This window comes from Heterodontus francisci, chromosome 48 (assembly GCF_036365525.1).
Source record: "Heterodontus francisci isolate sHetFra1 chromosome 48, sHetFra1.hap1, whole genome shotgun sequence".
Lineage (NCBI taxonomy): Eukaryota > Metazoa > Chordata > Chondrichthyes > Heterodontiformes > Heterodontidae > Heterodontus > Heterodontus francisci.
In genome coordinates this window covers 11821028-11840504 of record NC_090418.1, presented here as the reverse complement: position 1 = coordinate 11840504, position 19477 = coordinate 11821028, and the positions used below count along the sequence as shown (strand labels likewise).

The window sequence follows — 19477 nt, the reverse complement described above, 5'->3', positions numbered from 1 at the left end:
CTGACTTTCCCCCCCACCCCCCCCCCCACCTGAACCTCCTCCCCTAAAATATCCCACTTGGGGGCGATTTGTTTTTTTTTATTCATTCATGGGATGTGGGCGTCGCTGGCCAGGCCAGCATTTATTGCCCATCCCTAATTGCCCTTGAGAAGGTGGTGGTGAGCTGCCTTCTTGAACCGCTGCAGTCCATGTGGGGTAGACGCACCCACAGTGCCGTTAGGGAGGGAGTTCGAACACCTCCCTGGTGAACGCCAGCTCGCCGAACCAATTTATGCTGGGGGATCGAACTCAGGCCTCCTAGCTGCAGGCCGGCCTCAAACTGTGGAGTGAAGCCTTTGCGTGGCCAACTCCATCCTCGGTGGTAAGGTGATTGTTGCAGTTCTGTTCCTTGACTCGTGATCCAACGAGCATGTGTGAATCCCGCCTGCCAACCTGAGTTCAGTTTTAAAAATCTGGGTTGGGAAAACCCGACCGGTTTCACTGACGCCCTTCAGTGATGGAGACTGCTGACTTTACCCAGCCTGGGCCTATATGTGACTCCAGTCCCCACACCGATAAAGTTGTCCGCTGAAGAGGCCCTAGTGCCTCGCTACTGGTTTAAGCAAAGGCCCATCACCACCTTCTCAGGGCAACTCGGGATGGGCAATACAAGCCAGCCTTACCAGTGATGCCATGGTGATGGACCTGCGATCTCTCTCGGTGATGGGATTGGCTGCTGGCTTGAGCTACCTAAAAGGTTAAATTATGTTGACGCGTTAAATAGGTCTACATTCCCTTGAGTGCAGAAGATTAAGGAGTGATCTAATCGAGGTGGTTAAGGGGTTGATAGGGTCGATAGAGAGAAACTATTTCAGCCCAGAACAAGGGGGCAGAATCTTAAAATTCGAGCCAGGCCCGTTCAGGGGTGACGTCAGGAAGCGCTTCTTCACACAAAGGGGAGTGGGAATCTGGAACCGTCCCCTCCCCGGGTTCAATTCGGTCCTGCCCGCTGTGAGGTGATTTCAATTAGTCCTCTGAAATTGGCCTCAGGGCCCCTCGGCTCACTGGCCCCCTCTCACCCTCCCCGGTAGGCCTCCTTGCTCTGAAGCGGACGTCCAGTCAACTGGCTGAACTGCTGGTAGTTGCAATGGCTCACGCACAAACGAACGGCTAGTTGGTGGGGGAGAAGTGTTTAGTTTCGTTTTAGTTTAGTTTTAGTTATACAGCACTGAAACAGGCCCTTCGGCCCACCGAGTCCGTGCCGACCATCAACCACCCATTTATACTAATCCTACACTAACTCCACATTCCTACCACATCCCCACCTGTCCCTATATTTCCCTACCACCTACCTATACTAGGGGCAATTTATAATGGCCAATTTACCGATCAACCTGCAAGTCTTTGGCATGTGGGAGGAAACCGCAGCACCCGGAGGAAACCCACGCAGACACAGGGAGAACTTGCAAACTCCACACAGGCAGTACCCAGAATTGAACCCAGGTCGCTGGAGCTGTGAGGCTGCGGTGCTAACCACTGCGCCACTGAGCCGCAGTGTGTGAAGTACGGGACTGTAAGCGGGAGTCTGCAAGTGTGGGGAGGGTTGAAGTCAGCACCCACGTACCCCAAGCCTCCCATAAGAGAAGTCCAGGCCTTGTAAACGGCAAGGTTGTTTTTTTGGGGGCCAAAGCACTATATTTTTCCAGAGGCAAGCATCCCTTTAATTGGGGAAAAAAAAACAGCACGGAGAAAGAATTGATGTAACTAAGTTTATTTATTCCCGTTTTACTGACAGCATTGGGGATGGGGGAGCCTGAGGGAGTTTCCCAGGCAGTCATTCTGTCTGTCATTCCACACAACACTTCCTGAACAAAAAATGCCCAAGGACGGGAAATCTGTCCGTTTTATTGCTCATATTCTGTTACCAGCCATGAGTTTCTTTGCCTTCTAAAAGTAGGAAAGAGCTTGCATTTCTTTAGCGACTGCCACGTCCTTAGAATGTCACAAAGCGCTTGAATGAATCACTTTTGAAGTCACTGCTGTAGCATGGGGTGGGGGGGGGGGGAGGGGGTGGGTGGAGCATGGCAGCCGTATATTCGCACAGCAAGATCCCGCAGACAGCAAATGAGATCGTTGACCCATTTATCTGTCTCCCGGGGTGCTGGTTGATGGAGGAATGTTGGCCCGGGACACCAGAGAGAACGCCCCTGCTCTTAAGAGTCCTTACGGCACAGAGGAGGCCATTTGGCCCATCGGGTCCTTGCCAGCTCTCTGTAGAGCAATCCAATCAGTGCCGTTTCCCCTCTCTATCCCTGCAAGCTAATTTCCCTCAAGTGCCCATCCAATTTCCTTTTGAAATCGTTGATCGTCTCCGCTTCCACCACCCTCGTAGGCAGCGAGTTCCAGGTCGTTACCACTCGCTGTGTAAAAAAGTCCTTCCTCCCACCCCCCTGTATCTCTTATCCAAAACCTTCAATCCGTGTCTCCTAGTCCTTGTACCATCGCCTAATGGGAACAGATTTTCCTTGTGTAACTTATTTAAGCTTGTCATAATCTTCTACACCCTCTATCAAATCTCCCCTCAATCTCCTTTGCTCCCAGGAGAACAACCTAACCTTGTGGCTAAAATCCCCCATCCCTGGGTCCATTCTGGTAAATCTCCTTTGCACCCTCTCAAGGACCCCTCACATCCTTCCTTCTTCCAATAGCAGCCATGGGATTTACATCCTCCTGACGTTTAGACGGAGCTTCAGTTTAATGTCTCTTCCGAAAGAAGGCACCTCTGGCAGTGCGGCACTCCCTCAGTACTGGCGCTGGGAGCATCAGCCTGAATTATGGGCTCGGGTCTCTGGAGCTCGATTGAGCCACGGTTTGTTTACCTACTTAGCAGTAATCAAGGTGCTTAAAAAGGTGATTCGCCACACGAGGTCCGAGCAGGTGAAGCCACAGCTGCCGATGGTGGAGTGGTAGAAATTGGGGAATAGGCCAAGAGGCCAGAATTGGAGGAGCGCAGAGTTCTTGGATTAAATTGGAGAGGGTTAAGTGCCATCCCACCAGTACACTAAAAGCATCAGAGACAAGTCTTGAACATGATGACCAGCCATGCAGCTTAGAGTTGGACAATCTTGGGGGGGGGGGGCGGGGGGTCAAAGATATCACTTATTGGCAATAAATTCTGGGGGTGAACTGGCGTTTGGGCAGTAGTGAATCGACTGCTAGTTTTACACCCAAACAGAATATTGTGCGGCCTGTAGACCAGGCTTTTGGTTCACTATTGTCCATTTGACGCTAAGACCAATATCGCCCCTTCTTTTACACACGCCCCCCCCCCCCCCGCCCCGGCCACTGTATATCCTGGCCCCTGGCCCGCTGTCAGGGGTCAACAACTCTGATTGGCCGTATTCCTGGAGGTTCCCCCCCCCCCCGCCATGCCCCGCCCCTCCCTTCCACCATTGGCTCTACGACACGTCCATCCCCACGGCGCCCCCGCCTACCCGCAGCCAATCAGAAAGCAAGCAGACTCTTCGTTGTCCCGATTGGACGATTCTTGACTCTCAGTCAAACAGCCTTTTTAATCCCCGCCGCCCCCACCCCCCCCCCCCCCACCCCCGGCTACCTTTGACAGGTTAACCGATAAATTGACGTCTTCAAAGAAAATTTGAAAAAAGGTAATTATGTTTAGTGCCCCGATGATCTTTTCTCCCGGGTGTTGCTGGCGATTTCTGGAGGGTTGGCAACCCCTACCCTGGCCTGGCTTTAAACTGGGGAAAGGTGGCTGTGCTAATGCTTGGACTTTTATTTAGGAGGGAGAACAAATAATCCTCCATGTGGGTGTGTTGTTGATGTTTTTGTACAATCTTTGGAGTCCTGTATTTCAGTGTCCTGATCGGAATAGACTGGGATAGCAGTTCAGGCTTGTGCAAACAGACTGTACTTTCCTGGAAGTCTGAAAAAAATTCCCTGCCCACCATGTCCTGGAGCTACAGCCAATGCAGCAATTGACTGACAAATGCTTCTTATTAGAAGGATATTAACTGTTCGAAACCAGACAGCCATTCAGGGACAATCAGACCCAACACTCCCCCAACTTACCCCCTGCTGCCGCCAATACCAGACAGATTGACATTGCTGCCAAGGCATCACTTATTGTCCATCCCTGCTGTGCTCTGAGACATTGGCATCTTGCTAGGCCTGACCAGAGGGCATTTAAGGTCAGCCACATAGGAAAGGCTGTAGTCAGCAGGGGGGTGAGGGGGCTGGGGAGGGGGGTGGGTGCCAACCTGCCAGGGCTGCCCTGGAGTCGCTAGGAATACAGGGGGTCCAAAGGCTGTTTGACCGACAGTCAAGAATCGTCCAATCAGGGGTCAGGAGGGGCCCGTTGGCTTTACAATTGGGCCGTGTGAAGGCCGGGTGCTGTCAGAACGGATGTGCCGGGGACCATTGGCGGGAGCAAAGCGTGGGGCGGGAGGTCGTGTGATCAAAACCTCCAGGAATACTGCCGACCAGACTTGGCAACCCTGGCCTGCATCCCCGGGGTAGCTTGGCATTGCTGGCCCAGGCCTCACCTACTGTCCATGCGCAAAGGCCTCTGGGAAGATGCTAGGCCACCTGGGAGGGCCTTACCAGGGTCAACCACATCAGGAGCAACCGAGTCACTTGTAGGGCAGACTCGGGTGGAGTCGGACTTGGAAAACCGCGTAGAGTTCCTGTCCACTGGCCTATTGCAGCTATTGAAAGGATACAGAAGAGGACATCCAGAATGATAGAGGGGTTGGTTTACCAGGGATGATGTCGCTAATTGGGCACTTCCACGCTGGAGAAGAAGTTGAGAGGTGACAAGAGTGCAGCTGTTTGGATTCTGGAGGGACTAGATAATGTCGACAAAGATATTTCACCTTGTGGAGAGCAGTAGAACCAGAGGGCAAGGCCTGGACTCGAAGGCAGGTAAATTCAAAGATAATCTGCAGAAGCGTCATTGCAGAGAGCGAGGGGGGTCAATCGACAGAACAGTCTCCCAAGGAAGACGGCGGAAGGAGTTCAGATGGATTCATTTAAATGTAAATTAGAAAGGTTTGGATGAGAAAATCGACACTTTGGAATGTGAGTAATTGGAGACGTGACGTGCGGTGAATGGGGCAGGCTTGATAGGAGCCAGTGACTTTCGTAGCCTCATTGACGGAGACTGATTGCTGTGATTGGTCAACAACCCACTCTGTCATGTGACTACCAGGATTGCAGAAGGTTAACAGATCGCCAGAGGTAGAAGAAAGGATAGATAGGAAGGAAAGTAATTTGTCAGGAGGAGTGCAGCAATGTTTAACCGTTACTCAGATCCGGACTCGAATAGAATAAATGACAGCGACAAAAGGTATAGTATTACAAAATTCTTGAAGTAACTTTATTGAACTACACTTCAAAACCACAAGGATAAGAATAGCACCTTGATACCCAATGAACAGGCGAATATCACTGCACAGGACTTAACCGACGATCTGTCTCACTCAGTCCGTGTCTTTATTTTTACCCCACGAAACTGACCTCTTTGTCCAGCCCTTGTCCTTACTGTAACTCAACCACAGAAAACGGGTGTCTCTCTCTCGCTTTCTCACCCAGCTCTGTATTAACTGATTCAAACCACAGAGACTGAAAGGTTTTCTCACGCAGTATGATTCCACAAGCTTTTCCCTCTTCCAGTCCAGGTCGGGCCCTTTAGCCTTTGTTCCGACTCCCTCTCTGGGCACTGATCAGGACGCTCGGGGGGAATTGTTGCTTGATGCACTGGCTAACGGTTCGGCTGCACAGCAATGTAACAAAGGAATGAGGCCCTTTTCATTCACTTCTGTTTTCCCTCGTGCTCAGACCTTGTGCCGATCAATGGTTGGTTTCCCCCCTGCATGATCAGCTCCGTGCATGGTCAGAGATGACATAACCCCGAAAGCCAAGGGTCCCTTCCTGGGCTAACAATTCCACTATAAGACAAGATCAACATCCTGGGGGGTTACCATTGACCAGAAACTGAACTGGACTAACCATATAAATACCATGGCTACAAGAACAGGTCTGAGGCTGGGACTTCTGCGGCGAGTAACCTACCTCCGGACTTCCCAAAGTATGTCCACCATCTACAATGCACAATTCATAGGGTCATACAATCATACAGCACAGAAACAGGCCCTTCGGCCCATTGTGTCCGTGCCGACCATCAAGCACCTAACTATTCTAATCCCATTTTCCAGCACTTGGCCCGTAGTCAGGAGTGTGATGGAATACTCTCCACTTGCCTGGATGAGTGCAGCCCCAAAAACACTCAAGAAGCTCGACACCATCCAGGACAAAGCAGTCCCCTTGATTGGCACACCATCCACAAACATTCACTCCCTCCACCACCGACGCACAGTGGCAGCAGTGTGTACCATCTACAAGATGCACTGCAGCAACTCACCAAGGATCCTTCGACAGCACCTTCCAAACCCACGACCTCTACCACCTAGAAGGACAAGGGCAGCAGATGCATGGGAACACCACCACCTGCAAGTTCCCCTCCAAGCCGCACACCATCCTGACTTGGAACTATATCACCATTCCTTCACTGTCGCTGGGTCAAAATCCTGGAACTCCCTAACCGCACTGTGGGTGTTCCTACACCACACGGACTGCAGTGGTTCAAGAAGGCAGCTCAGCACCACCTTCTCAAGGGCAATTAGGGATGGGCAATAAATGCTGGCCTGGCCTCCCCCCACTCCCTCCCCCGGCTGTCACAAGAACTCAAAATAGGGACCATCTTGTATGCGTTCTGATCCAGCATGCCTGTAATCAGGACAAATGCTTTAACAATTACCAGTGATCATTAGTGTGTGGGATGCTGGTGGAATTTGTTCATTCGTTGGTTTCATCTTCTTCCCAGAAGGTTGACTGCCATGGATCTCCACCTCTGTCTGTCCTGTGCTGCCCTTACACATTCCACATCGCTCAACATCCAGTCCCTTATACCCGTCATCCATTTTCTTCTCTGCTTCCCTCTTCGACGTTTTCTATCGATCTTTCCTTCCAATAATTGTCTCTGTCTACCTTCTACTCTAATGATGTGACCGACATATTGTATATTTCTCTCTTTGGTGTGATGCACTAATTTCCTGTTTATCCCAGCACTTCCTCATTAGTCTTTCTGTCTGTGGAATGCTTGGTGATAAAACTCATCTCTTGCCTCCAGATACCGAGAACAAGTATCCACCAAAAGGTTTCCTGTGACTGAGAGGGTTTGGCCAGACATGGGCGTCTTACCACCTTCTGGATATACACATTCCACAATATGGCGGGCAGTTTCGAAACAGAGCAACTGATTACTTTAAGACCGGTCAACATTTTCAGCGACTCAGCTAATCGATGCTCCAGGCTCGAATCAATTTGTATTAATCAGTTTATATTTGTAGAGACCAATACAGGAGATAAAGAGTCTACAAAGGGACATAGGTAGGTTAAGTGAGTGGGCAAAAAATTCGGCAGATGGGAGTGTAATGTGGGAAAATGTGAACTTGTCCATTTTGGGCGGAAGAATAGAAAAGCTGTATATTATTTAAATGGAGAGAGATTGCAGAACCCTGCAGCACAGAGGGATCTGGGTGTCCGAGTACATGAATCACAAAAAGTTAGTATGCAGGTACAGCAAGTGATTAGGAAGGCAAATGGAATGTTGGTGTTTATTGCAAGGGGACTAGAGTATAAAAGTAGGGAGAGAGAGGTTTTACTGCAGCTGTACAGAACCTTGGTGAGACCACATCTGGAGTACCGTGCACAGTTTTGATTAATTTGCTCACAGTTTAAGTATAAGAAGATAAGAGTTAGAGAATGTTCTGATGAAAGGTCAGTGACCTGAAGTGCTATCTTTGCTTCTCTCTCCACAGCTGCTGCCAGACCTGCTGAGTATTTCCAGCACTTTTTTGGTTTTATTTAAGAATAAGACGGAGATGAGGAGAATTTTTTTTTTCTCTCAGAGAGTCATTAGTCTGTGGAATTCTCTTCCCCAGAAAGCAGTGGAGGCGGGGTCATTGAATTTATTCAAGGCTGAGTTAGATTTTTGAACAACCAAGGGAGTCAAAGGTTATGGGACGCAGACAGGAAAGTGGAGCTGAGACCACAATCAGATCAGCCAAGATCTTGTCGAATGGCAGGACAGGGTCAAAGGGCTGAATGGCCGACTCCTGCTCCTAAGTCCTATGTTGCTAAGGCTCCCGATCGCTAAAGGGCTTGAGCAAATCAGGTGATATTATTCATGAAAATGCCACCGCTTTTGAGGTCTTTTACACCAGTCCCGTCCCACAAAATATTTATTCAACTGAATTTTGCAACCTGCTTTGCCGGGGTGGGGGGGGGGGGGGGGGGGGGGGGTGGGCGCGGGGATTGTTATCTCACTGCCCCTGCATTGCTAATCCAGAGCATACAAATATACAAATTAGAAGCAGGAGCAGGCCAAGCCTATACTTTAACCCACGTTTGCCATTTCACTGTAAATGCACAATAGTGGTCCTGTGCTGATGTCTCTAATCTGCCGGGACAGAGTTGAAACAAGGAGGGCTCCTGTTCCTGAGCAGCACTGAGACGGAAAGGGTTAAATTACAAGGACGGGCTGCACAGACTCGGCTTGTATTCCCTCGAGTGTCGAAGATTAAGGGGTGATCTAATCAAAGGGTTTAAGATGATTAAAGGATTCGATCGGGGTCGAATAGAATGGGGTGACAGGCTTGAGGGGCTGAATGGCCTCCTACCGTTATTAAATCTGCCAGAAAGTGTGTACATACGACAGGTTGAGTGTGGAATCAGGATCCACATAGATCATTGTTCAGTATTATAAGCTTCTCTGGTAGTATCTGTAGCGGAATCATAAACAGCCCTTCATGGTCGAATAGTCTGCCACATTTGCTGTCAAGGCATAAAGAAAGATTTATCGAGAGCCCTATCGCATTGTCACAACCTCGCCACCCCCCCCCCCCCTCCCTATCTGTCACCTCCTCCAGCCCTACAACCCTCCGGGATCTATGCACTCCTCCCTGCATTCCGGCCTCTTGAGCATCCCCCCCCCCCACCCCCCCGATTCCCATCGCTCCGCCATTGGCGGCCGTGCCTTCAGCTGCCTGGGGCCCCCGAGCTCTGGAATTCCCCTCCCTAAACCCTCTCCACCCCTCTCTCTCCTCCTTTAAGACGCTCCTTAAAACCGACCTCTTTGACCGAGCTTTTGGTCGCCTGTCCCTCATATCACCTTATGTGGCTCGGGGTCAAATTTTGTCCGCTTATCGCTGCTGTGAAGCACCTCGGCGACGTTTTACTGCATTCAAGGCGCTATATAAATGAAAGTTGTTGTTGTTCAGAACAATTCATTGGTGAAGCACTTCTGAAGGGTAGTCAATGTTGCAATGTGGGAAACGCATCAGCCAAGACCCCACAAATAGAAAGTGGCCAGACGCTTTCGCTGGTTTTGGTTGAGGGAGGAATGTTGGCCTGGATATTGGGAGAGCCCTCCACACGTCCCCACCACCCCCCTCCCCACCCCCCACCCCACCCCCACTTCCTCGAAATCATAGGGTGGAATCTTTCCGGTCCGCCTGAGAGGACAGACGGGGGCCTTGGATGAAGCGCTCCCTCAGGACCGGGGCCAGGAATGTCGGCCTGCATTATGTAGCCGAATCCCTGGAGTAGAGTTTGAAGCCGTGGAGTGAGAGAAGACCGTGAGCACTGAGGTGAGATAACTAACCCGTAGTCCAGGAAGAGTCAGTGCCTTTGGCGGAGGAGAGGGGGAAATGGCCTTGGGGTGGGTGGAGGGAGTCCCTTACTGGAGGGGGGGGGGGGAGTTGAGGGGGAGTTCTCTTGGGAGGGGAGGAAATTGCCATGGGAGAGGGGAGTTGCTTTGTGAAGAGGGGGTGGGAAGCTTACACATACTCCAAAAGTCCCTTGAAACTTCATTAGATGATCTAATCAGACTGTTTTGATAACAAATGACGTCGTGCACTCCGAATGTTGTCACTCGCTGACGCACCAAGTCTTGTTGTAAAGTGACACCTCAGTTCTATTCTTAATCGTCCTTAGTTCTGACCTTTATGAAAATCGAGTTAAAAATAATTAAGAGTCTTAAGTATGGGGACTGTAAACACTCTGTGCCACAAAAGCCACTCCCAAAACCTCAGCTCGCTACTCGCAGGAAATCTGGCAGCGATCCTGTTTATCCTGTTTCCATGGCGCTCGTAATCCAGCCCGAGGCCCAGTTGAGGCCTAGAGCTCGCCGTGGCCTCTGTCCCTCACCAGGCCTGAGTTCGGCCCTCCATCCATGCGCGTCTGACTGATTCGAATCCGCGATTCAGCTCAGCTCCCTCTCCTCCCCTCGCTCTCCAGCAGGAGACGGGAATGTTTGTTAAAGAAGGATTAAAAAAGGAACTCATATTTCTAGAGCGCCTTTCGCAGCCGCAGGACGTCCCAAAACGGATCACAGCCTAAGGAGGTCATTTCTTTGAAGTGTAGCCACTGTTGTAATACAGAAACTATGACAAATTACGCACAGCAAGATCCCGCAGACAGCAGTATGATAATGACCGGTTAATCTGGTGTAGTGATGTTGGTTGAGGGACAAATATTGGCCCCAGGTCACATAGTGGCCATGGGATCTTTTTACATCCACCTGCGAGGGCAGGCGTGGGCCTCAGTTTAAGGTCTCATCCAAAAGGCGGCACCTCCGACAGTGCTGCACTACCCCAGTACTCAGGTCATTTGTCTCATTGCTGTGCGTGGGATCTTTCTGTGTGTAAATCGGCTGCCGCGTTTCCTACATTACAGCAGTGACTACACTTCGAAAAGTACTTCATTGACTAAAACGCCTTGGGATGCCTTGAAGTCGTGAAAGGCGCTACATAAATGCAAGTTCTTTCTTATTTGTTAATCTCCTGGGAATGTTAAAAAAATGTTTTAAAAATCCCTGGGCTGATTGAGGGGCGGGCAAGATCTGGAAAATTCCTCCGCTAGCCCTACAGACCGATCAGGTTCCATTTCTGATTTGTGCCGAGTTGGCTGATTTCAGCCGAGGTGGGGGGGGAGGCGGGGGAGGGAGCAGCAGCGGGCAGTAGAGTTGCCCTCTGTAAAGATGGTGAAACCATTCAGCGCCCCTGCTCCTAATCACTGTCTAATGATCTCGTCCAAAAGGTGGGTGTGTGTGTGTTGGTTGCTTGTGAATCAGATTGGGTGACCGTGATGCCTCTCACAGTCAAATAGCTTGTCTAGGCTTTCAAGTGAATAATGGGTATTCACCATCTGGGTGAGGTTGCTCAAGGTGATGGACGTGCATGGAGCATGGAATCATAGAATGATACAGCACAGAAGGAGGCCATTCGACCCATTGTGCCTGTGCTGGCCCATTGAAAAAGCTATCCCGTTAGTCCCACACTCCCACGCACTGCTCATTCCCTACAGCCCCGCAAATTTTTAACCTTCAAAGTTTATCCAATTCCCTATCGGAAGGAGTCAAAAATCCATTGGAAAAGGGGGCGGGAGAGAATTGGCAAGAGAATGAAGGAGGCCCAAGGATTTCCTAGCTCAATGGGACTGGGCCCAAGCCTGGGCTTGGAGTAGGAGCATGGCCCAGAACAGCAAGGAGGTGAGGCGAGAAAAGGGGAGCATTTCCAGCTCTTCCGCCTCACATTCCTCTGACTGCGCTTGTTAAGGTGCCCACTCGAGTGGGAAAAAAATGCTAGGCCTCGAGGTGTGGCTCCCCACCCTCCACCGACCAAGGCGGGGTCCAGGAGCAGCCTGAAGGCGGCTTCAGGCGAGCAACATCGGCCCTTGGGCCTGCAGTTCCTTTCCTGTTTCTAGCCCAGTGCCAGCCCGGGCCCATGCCAGGGCCCAAAGGCAGCACTTGCCGATCAGGCCAAGAGTACAACTCACACGCCTCCCGTCACAGGAGCTGTACTGTTCGGAAGTTGCCAACTGGTTAGACGTATTCCAGGAGATTTCATCACAAGCCCTTCCGCCTCCCACGGCCCTGTCTGTTCAAACACAACTTTTTTTTTTTTAACCATTTCCAACATTTCTATCACAAAAGTATTCAAAGAAAATGAAAATAAAACACAGTTCCTTTTAATCCCTCGATGATTACCCCCGAGTGTTGCTCGCAGAAGAGTGCAGGGCATTGGTGCAACACAACGCAAGAAATAGGAGCAGGAGTAGACTCTACGGCCCCATCGAGCCTGCTCCGCCATTCAACACGATCATGGCTGATCTTAGGCTTCAACTCCACTTTGCTGCCCGCTCCCCATATCTCTTGATTCCCTGAGAGATCAAAAATCTATCTACCCCAGCCTTAAGTGTATTCAATGATGAAGCATCCACAACCCTCTGGGGTAGAGAATTCCAAAGATTCACAACCCTTTGACCAAAGTAATTTCTCCTCATCTCAGCCCTAAATGATCACCCCCTCATCCTCAGACTGTGGGCCCCCCCGTGATTTTAGATTCCTCGACCAGCGGAAACAATCTCTCAGTGTCTACCCTATCCAGCCCCTTCAGAGTCTTACAGGTTTCAATGAGATTGCCTCTCATTCTTCTAAACTCCAGAGAATATCGGCCCAATTTACTCAGCCTCTCATCATAGGACAACCCCCTCATCCCAGGGAACCTTCACTGTACCACCTCCAGCGCAAGTATATCCTTTCTTAAATACGGAGACCAAAACTGCACCCAATACTCCAGATGCGGTCTCACCAAAACCCTGTACAATTGTAGCAAGACTTCCTTCTTCCTGTACTCCAATCCCCTTGCAATAAAGGCCGACCATGCTGGTGCAGCCATACCTGGAGTACTGTGTACAGTTCTGGTCTCCTTACCGAAAGAAGAATATACTTGTCTTCGAACGAAGGCTGACTGGACTGATTCCTGGGATGAGGGGATTGTCCTGTGAGGATAGATTGAGTAGACTTGGCCTGCATTCCCGAGAGTTTAGAAAAATGAAAGGTGATCGAATTGAAACATAAGGGGCTTGACAGGGTAGATGCAGAGAAAATGTGTCCCCTGTTCGGAGAATCTGGAACAACAGTCTCGGAATAAAGAGTCGGCCATTTGGGACCGAGATGAGGAGGAATTTCTTTGCTCAGAGGGTAGTGAATCTTTGGAATTCTCTACCCCAGAGAGCTGTGGAAGCTCAATCATTGCGTGTATTCAAGACTGAGTTCGATAGATTGTTGGACTGTAAGGGTTTCTAAGGGAATCAAGGAATGTGGGGATAGTGTAGGAAGGTGGAATTGAGATAGTATATCCTGGAGTCCTAGAGTCATTGACGTAACAGAAGGTGGCCATTCGGCCCATCAAATCCCTGCTGGCTCTTTGTGGAACAATGCAGTCAGTCCCGCTCCCCAGCTCGATGCCCGTAGCCCTGCAAGTTTATGCCCTTCGAACGCCCATCCAATTTCCTTTTGAAACCATTGATTGATCCCCGCTTCCACCACCCTTGCGGGCAGTGCGTCGCAGAACCAACATGATCTTATTGGGTGGCAGAGCAGGCTCGAAGTGTCAGATGGTCCGCTCCTGCTCCTATTTCTGACGGTCTGTGTACCCCTTGCACTCTTTTTGAAATGACTTAAGATAAATGACGTCACCAACAGGTGTTTATTTTGGATCGATGACACAGCGGCAAGTTTTCAACTCGATTTTGAAATGAGGTCGAAGAAGGTTCATTGATACACAGAACGTGTTCCTCCTGGAACAGTTACTTCTTCACCACGCTAAAATGGGCCAAGGTGGTAAGCTCTTAAAACTGGCTGCACATGTATAAGTGTAACCGGGTATGTGTCAGGGTGCATGTTACAGTGAAAGACGTGAGGTATTTCAGAGTAAAGCTCCCTCTACACTGTCCCCATCGAACACTCCCAGGACAGGTACAGCACGGGGGTTAGATACAAAGTAAAGCTCCCTCTACACTGTCCCCATCAAACACTCCCAGGACAGGTACAGCACGGGGGTTAGATACAGAGTAAAGCTCCCTCTACACTGTCCCCATCAAACACTCCCAGGACAGGTACATCACGGGGGTTAGATACAGAGTAAAGCTCCCTCTACACTGTCCCCATCAAACACTCCCAGGACAGGGACAGCACGGGGGTTAGATACAGAGTAAAGCTCCCTCTACACTGTCCCCATCAAACACTCCCAGGACAGGTACAGCACGGGGGTTAGATTCAGAGTAAAGCTCCCTCTACACTGTCCCCATCAAACACTCCCAGGACAGGTACAGCACGGGGGTTAGATTCAGAGTAAAGCTCCCTCTACACTGTCCCCATCAAACACTCCCAGGACAGGTACAGCACGGGGGTTAGATTCAGAGTAAAGCTCCCTCTACACTGTCCCCCATCAAACACTCCCAGGACAGGTACAGCACGGGGGTTAGATTCAGAGTAAAGCTCCCTCTCCACTGTCCCCCATCAAACACTCCCCAGGACAGGAACAGCACGGGTTAGATACAGAGTAAAGCTCCCTCTACACTGTCCCCATCAAACACTCCCCAGGACAGGTACAGCACGGATTAGATACAGAGTAAAGACAAACAAAAGAGAAAAAAAGGGGGTTGGATACTGAGTAATGCTCCCTCTACACTGTCCCAATAATATGTTGTATAGTGTTTCCACTTTGGGGGTAATTTTAACATTGGATAATGGCAGTGTAGAATTATAACTAATCCACTCGATTATCGCTACCACTGACAGCAGTCAGTAAGATTTAGCAGGTATATAATGGATGATGTTTATTGCCCATTTTACACTGCCCAATGCCCGACTGGCGCTAAAACAGTCGTGGCCCGAGCACGAAAGCCGCGATGCAGGCCAAGACGAGGAGGGTGGCCAGCCGCCAGGAGGCCTTCCTCAGGCAGGTCATGGCCTGCTGCTTCTGGCTGTGGCGGAGGAGGGAAGGCTCCGGGAGGCCCCAGGCTCTGGCCGCCCGCTGTCCGTCCCCCTGCTCCACGCTCAGGCTGACGGTGGGCAGCATGATGACGGCGGTCTCGCCGGAGTCCAGGGTCAGGATGACCTGCTGGTTCAGCGTTGCCGAGGGCCCGCTGCACAGGTCCGGCTGTGCCGCCAGCTCGGAGAGGATCTGCTCCTGCCGGGGGAGGCCTAAGGCCCCGGAGGCCGTGAGCTCGGTGGAGCACCTGCACAGCGGGCAGGGGATGTGGCGGCACGAGTTGGGCAGCTGCCCCTCCAGTTTTGTGAGGCACTCGGTACAGAAGGCATGGAGGCATTCCAGCTCCCGAGGGCACTTATCAGTCCAGTTGTAGTCATGGCAGCAAATGGAACATTCCAGATCAACCATGTCCAATTCCCTGCAACCTGGCCCTGAAGGCCCAACTACCATCATCGCCTGATTTCACTTGCAGCCCTTATTCAACTGACTCGAATGAGGCCTACCTCAAGGCCGCTAAAGCCTGTAGGCCAACTGATCAATGCCACAAAACCTCCTCAGAAACTTAAAGCCATCCCTTGCCCAAGTGACCCTGTCTTCTCTCTCGTGCTCCCCTCAGTGGTGGACCCCTTCCCGCAAGACTGCGGCCTCAGGCCTCGCCTTCTCAAGTTAGATTCTTCAGTCCAGTGTCCTGCAGAGTTTGATTTGGGATCACTCCCTCACTCCTTTCTGTATTCGAAAGCGCGCAAAAATAATTAAAAAAACAACCTCTAATAACCTCAGCTAGGAAAAGGCGGAGTCTATTGCAGTCAACGTCCTAATGGGCTTCTTCTTGAGACTGGGCCTAAATTTGCACCTCCTTCCCCCCGACCCTCCAAACAAATTGCTTCTTTGACCCCCTAACGAGATACTCCCTTCCCTTTATTTGGGGCTGAGTTGAAAAACAGACATTGGGTGGAGGAACTGGGACAGGGCAAACCAGGAAAATATCCCTGGTCAAAATCTGGCCAGTTGTTACCACTCCCTTAATAGTCAACACAGGCCGATGGCTTTCAGCTAGGCCCTAAGCTCTAGAAAACCTTCCCCAAATCTCTCTGCCTCTCGCCTCGTATAAAACACTGCTGAAAACTCTTGGACCATGCGTTTGGTCACCTGTCCTAATATCTCCTTCTTTGACTTCAGTGTCAAATTTTGTCTGATTACGCTGCTGTGAAGCACCTTGGATGCTGTTTCATGCAAATTGCTGTTGATGGCGTCTTTTCCGCGGTATTTCGCCTGCCCTCCTCACTTTCTGATTGCTAATGGTGGTTACCGCGGGCGAATTAAAGCACGCCGAGGCTAGCAAAGTCCAGTCATGCAGCTGACTGCTAACCGCTCGGAGACTGGCATCCAATCCACGACCCGAGGGGTCAGAATAAGAAGGATCACAAACCCCTCAGCTCCTCGCCCTGTGCAGGGTCGATTGTTGCGTGCCCGCTCTTGCAGAGAGCCCTGATATTTGACAGCTGTGGCTGCGTGGGCGATGGACAGCCCCTGTATTCACCAGCCTGCCGTTCGAGAAGAAGGCGCCACTTTGGCCACTTCGAACTGGCCTGTGGCACAGCGCCCGTGCCGAAGTCAACTTGCAAGAGGTACGTGGCAGGCCTTTGGAAGGGCCGTTGCCCGAGGTCTCCAGGATCTTCTGGCTAAAGAATAGCACTTTCTCGCAGCCCAAGAGAGTCCAGTTACGTCCTGTGACGTGGGATGTTGATGTAAGAACCGATTTGCCTCGATATGAGCCCTTTCCCCAGTGAATTGATTCAAACAAGGAGCAGGTAAGACCGGCGGTTGCACGTGAATGGGGAAGTTAACCACTGTCCACACCAGAGTGGGCAATTCTCATTCGCCACAGGTTACCGTGACAATGACACTTCTTGTCTCTCCAAAGGCTGATATAGAGGCCCTCGGTGTGGTCACAAGTTGTCACTGGACGCTAAGGGGAGTAATATTTAAATAGCTGCATTTTCCTGGCCCCTGAGATTCAAGGCCTGAGGCCTTTGTGTCCAAGAGATTCCAGAATTCCCTTCCTCACTTCTGCTGAACACCACTGAAGTTGGCCAGAAACTCTCTCTCTCTCTCTCTCTCTGATCAATTCTGTTAAGTTTCTGTTGCACGCTTCTCCAAGTTTGTGTAAAGGGGTCAGCAAGCTCTGCTGTCTGATGTTTTGCCGTTTCTCGTTGACTCTGGAATTGCTTCGCACTCTCTCTGAATCTTTGGACGCTGAAGAAAATGGAAAGCGACACATCAGTCATTGAGAATCACAAACCTGCTGCAAACTCAAAACCCCATCAACAAACCATCAGCTCCGTATAGAGAGAGTTCTGAGAGCTTAGAATCCCAGTCAACCAGACTTTGTCTCATTGTATAAATTGCCAAGTGCACTAAACCCCTGTTGTATACAATCCAATGGACCAAGTCCATTCCCATTCATTCCCAACACACAGAAACCCTAAGGAATGATCCCCGCCCCATTCATTCCCATTTCATGGAGACCCCATGGATCCAACCCCATGCCATTCACACCGAATACATAGAATCCCCAAGGGCCAATTCCCTTCTTATTTATCCCCATGACAGCAAGCCTCCAGTAACAAATAGCATTTATATAGTGCCTTTAACAGAGCAGCAAGTCCCACGGCACCTAACAAGAGCAATAACAATCAAAATATTTTTGACACCGAGCCGCAGAAGGAGATGTCAGGACAGGTGTACAAAAAACCTTTGCCTAAGAGATAGGTTTTAAGGAGTGCCCGAAAGGAGAAGAGGACTGATGGAGAGGTTGAGGGAGAGAATTCCTGAGCTTTGGTGCCAAGGCAAGTGGAGGCACGGCCGCTAATAGTGAAGTGATTAGAACTGGGGGATCTGCAAGAGGCTGGAATTGAAGGAGCATAGTGATCTTGAAGGGTACAAAAAGATAGGGAGGGCGAGGAGGCCACAGAGGGATTCTAAGGCATTTTTTTAAAATTGCGGGATTGTCAGACCGGGAACCAATGTAGGTTAGTGTCATGTGCACGTGCTGTGCTGAATGATGATTTTTCTAATCCATCGGTTGGAAATCTGAATTAAACTTTAAAAAGAAAGAGGAGACGAAAAAAAACTGATAAGAGACCACTGACAGCAGCTAAAATGGCCTCCGCAATTTGCATTTAAATATCCGCCATTCCAATGTACCGAGGTGGAGAGGTAGGTGTGGTAAATCTCCAACCATGACAATGGCCTGAGAATTTTGAATGAGCTGTCTGCCTGCCCTTCATTAACAAGACATTAAAGGCAAGCTTGGAATATTAACACTGGTAGAGACAGACCACTCAAAGGGTAATAACTGAAACAGTGGGACCCTGAGAGAGATTGAAATTCTTAAACCTGATCTAATTAAGTTGCAAAAGAGAGAATACACTGGGCCATCATGTGACAGGCTCTCCATCTGTGTGAAACTTGCTGTTCCTTCCCTGTACAGATAGACAAGCACCTGAGATTGACCAGTGAAGGGCCCAAGTGAGGTCTCCCTCTCTCTCTCTCTCTCTCTTTCTTCAATCATCCAAGCCCATCGTTGCTGCAGACAGAGCCCCCGGGAAGAAAACCATCCGCATCACTGTCTCCAAGAAAACTCTGAACCAGTCTACCAGCCAGAAACTTCATCCGGAAAACAACTGAATTACCAGACTCCACAGACTGTATACCTTTCTTTTTCATTGTTCTAGACTCTAATACAACAAATCTATTCTTCTCCACTCAGTCACCTATTTGTGTGTGTGTGAGATTCTTGTGTCTGTGTGTGTGTGCAAGTTGGAGCTCAGTTTATTATTTTACTTAGATCAGCTTTTGGTTAAGTATAATAAACTAACCTCTTGCTTGTTTAAACTCAGGAAAACCTGTCCGATTGGTTCTTTTATGATCACAGCACATTAAGGGTTAAGCACTCAGTGAATTGGTGAGCATGTCCAGCGTTTGAAAGAAATAAACCCTGCAGTCGAACAAGGAGAGGGACAAGAGGGGAGCCTTTCGACCCCCTCCTCCCCTGATTGCAACAGTCAGCGAGCACAGGGAGGATGGGTGGATGGGACTTGGTGCGAGTCAGGATGCTAGGCGGAAGAGTTTTGGATGAACTCAAGTGTCAACAGCGTCAAAGGCTGCCAGCAGGTCGAGAAGGATGAGGAAGGATAGTTTCATCACAGACGCAGCCACGAACAATGTCATTGGTGACTTTGGCAAAGGCAGTTCCAGGAGTCTGGTGGGGGCCGGAAAGCTGATTGGAGGAATTCAAACATGGAATTGCGGGAAAGAGGAGCACAGATTTGGGAGGAGCAACACGTTCAAGGACTTTAGAGAGGGAAGGAAGGTTGGATCTGGGTCAGTATTTTGCAAGGAAATAGGAGTCAAGGGTCTTTTTTTTTTGAGGAGAGGCCTGATGACAGCAGACTTAAAGGGGGAGGGGCAATACCTGAGGAAAGGGAACTGTCAACAATAATATCTAACATGGGGCCCAGGGAGGGAAGTGAGTGTCTGCAGTATAGTGGGAATAGGCTGAAGGCATCTGATAG

At 50.1% G+C, this 19477-nt stretch overlaps 1 long non-coding RNA gene across 1 annotated transcript; it reads left to right on the top strand.

Moving 5' to 3' along the window:
• The first annotated feature begins 5212 nt into the window (after positions 1–5212).
• LOC137357509 (uncharacterized) lies at positions 5213–18657 on the top strand. Its single transcript, XR_010971180.1, has 3 exons — positions 5213–5347; positions 7190–7449; positions 18394–18657. It is a non-coding gene; the product is annotated as an uncharacterized lncRNA (long non-coding RNA).
• Positions 18658–19477: the final 820 nt, after the last annotated feature.